This window comes from Octopus bimaculoides, chromosome 29, assembly GCF_001194135.2.
Source record: "Octopus bimaculoides isolate UCB-OBI-ISO-001 chromosome 29, ASM119413v2, whole genome shotgun sequence".
Taxonomy (NCBI): domain Eukaryota; kingdom Metazoa; phylum Mollusca; class Cephalopoda; order Octopoda; family Octopodidae; genus Octopus; species Octopus bimaculoides.
In genome coordinates, this window is record NC_069009.1 from 6342271 (window position 1) to 6344770 (window position 2500).

Consider the following 2500-nt stretch of genomic DNA (forward strand, 5'->3'; position numbering starts at 1 on the left):
GCATGTCTTAGTGGTTTAGACTGCCGATCTTATGACCATGAGGTTGTGAGTTCAAATCCTGGACCAGGCTGCGTGTTCTGTTCTTGAGCAAGACACTTTATTTCACATTGCTCCAGTTCGCTCAGCTGTAGAAATGAATTGCAACGACACTGGTGCCAAGCTGTATCAGCCCCTTTCCTTTCCCTTGGGTAACACCAGTGGTGTAGAGAGGGGAGGCTGGAATGCATGGGCGACTGCTGGTCTTCCATAAACAACCTTGCCCAAACTTCTGCCTCGGAGGGGGAACATCCTAGTTGCAATCCCATGGTCATTTGTGATCATCATCATCATCATCATCATCATCATCATCATTATTATTATTATTATTATAATTGAGGGTGTATGGCCTATTGGTTAGAGTAACACATTCATGATCAATTGTGTTCTTGAGCAAAATACTTCACTTCATGTTGCTCTGTGATCACTTCAACACCTGACATGTGGTACTCCATGCACCTGTTCAGACAACATTGATTTGATGGAGAGAGTGAGCTGATGTGCCACATAAACATTTGATCCCTATAAACAAATCCTTTGTGAGGGTCATTCGGCAGACAGCTGAAAACCCAGATGATTATTCATATACACACAATAGATTAGACTGTTGGGAAAGAAAAATTCCTAATAGCAGGCTATAACAAATAACCATTATTCATTATTAATAATAATAATCCTTTCTACTATAAGCACAAGACCTGAAATATTTGGTGGTGTGGGGCTGGTCAATTACATCCACCCAAGTACTCAATAAAGTCCCATTTGAGAACTGGAGTCGTTGCAATCGACCAGCCCCCTACCCAAAATTAGTAGAAAGGATTATTATTATTATTATTATTATTATTACTATTATTATTATTATTATTTCAGTTATCAATGTGGTGAGCTGACAGAATCGTTAGCATACTGTGCAAAATTTTTAGCACCGTTTCATCTGTCTGTACATTCTGGAGGGGGGGGGGTCAACAAAATAAATACCAGTTGAACACTGGGGTCGACATCATCAACTAGTCCTCCTCTCGCAAAATTTCAGGCCTTGTGTTTTTAGTAGAAAGGATTTTTATTATTATTATTATTGTCATTATTATTATTATTATTATTATTATTATTATTAATATTATTATTAATATTATTATTATTATTATTATTATTATTATTATCATTGTTGTTGTTGTTGCTGTTGTTGCTGTGTAATGTGATTGGTGCCGAAATGTTCTGATATTTACAAATTGGTTCAGAAGAACGAATTATATCCCAACTAAACCTGTTTGTAAAACTGCAATTATTTAACTTTGAGCTAGAGATCTCCCTTAAACTATCTTAATCTTATATATATCTAGAGCAAATAGTAACCCTAAACCTATTTAATGCCACTGCTTCAGTAACCCCATTTAGTCTCACACACATTATATTCAATACATACATATATATATATATATATATATATATATATATATATATATATATATATATATATATATATATACACACCTATGAATATGTACATATGTATGTGAATTAATTAGAAAATGAATGACACAGACTGTGGGTTACCTAATTGCCTCGATTAACTTACAGCTATATTAGCAGAAACAACTGTAAGCTAATGAAAGTCATTATGTGAATGCTGTTCTTTTTGTGATTCATTTATTAATTGATATTAAAACGTTTACTGATTGTCTGGTACATGTAACAGTCTGGAGCTGAGGACTTAGTAGACAGAAACTGAAAGAAGCCTCACACACACACACACACACACACACACACACACACACACACACACACATATATATATACATGTATATGTCTTTGTTTCCATGTTTGTCCTACCATCACTGCTTGATGACTGGTGTTGGTGTGTTTGCATCCCCATAACTTAGCAGTTTGGCTAAAGGGAGCTGATAGAATAATTACCAAGTGAAAAAAAAAAATGGTTCCAGGGTTGAACTAAAATTTCTTTAAGGCAATGCCCCGGCATGGCCACACTCTAAAGACTAAATTATGTAAAAGATAAAAGATATATATACATATATATAGGCACAGGCGTGGCTGAGTGGTAAGAGGCTTGCTTCCCAGCCACATGGTTCCGGGTTCAGTCCCACTGCATGGCATCTTGTGCACATGTCTTCTACTATAGCCTCGGGCCGAACAAAGCACTGTGAGTGGATTTGATAGAAGGAAACTAAAAGAAGCCCATCCTGCATATATATATATATATATATATAGATATATTGACAACTGATGTTGGTATGTTTACATCACTGTAACTTAGCAGTTTGGCAAAAGAGACTGATAGAAGAAATACTGGGCTTACAAAGAATAAGTCCTGGGGTCAATTTCTTTGACTAAAAAAGCCTTTAAGGTGCTACTCCAGCATGGCCACAGTCAAATGACTAATACAAGTAAAAGAAAATCATATATGTATATATATATACACACATATGTATGTATATACATGTGTGTG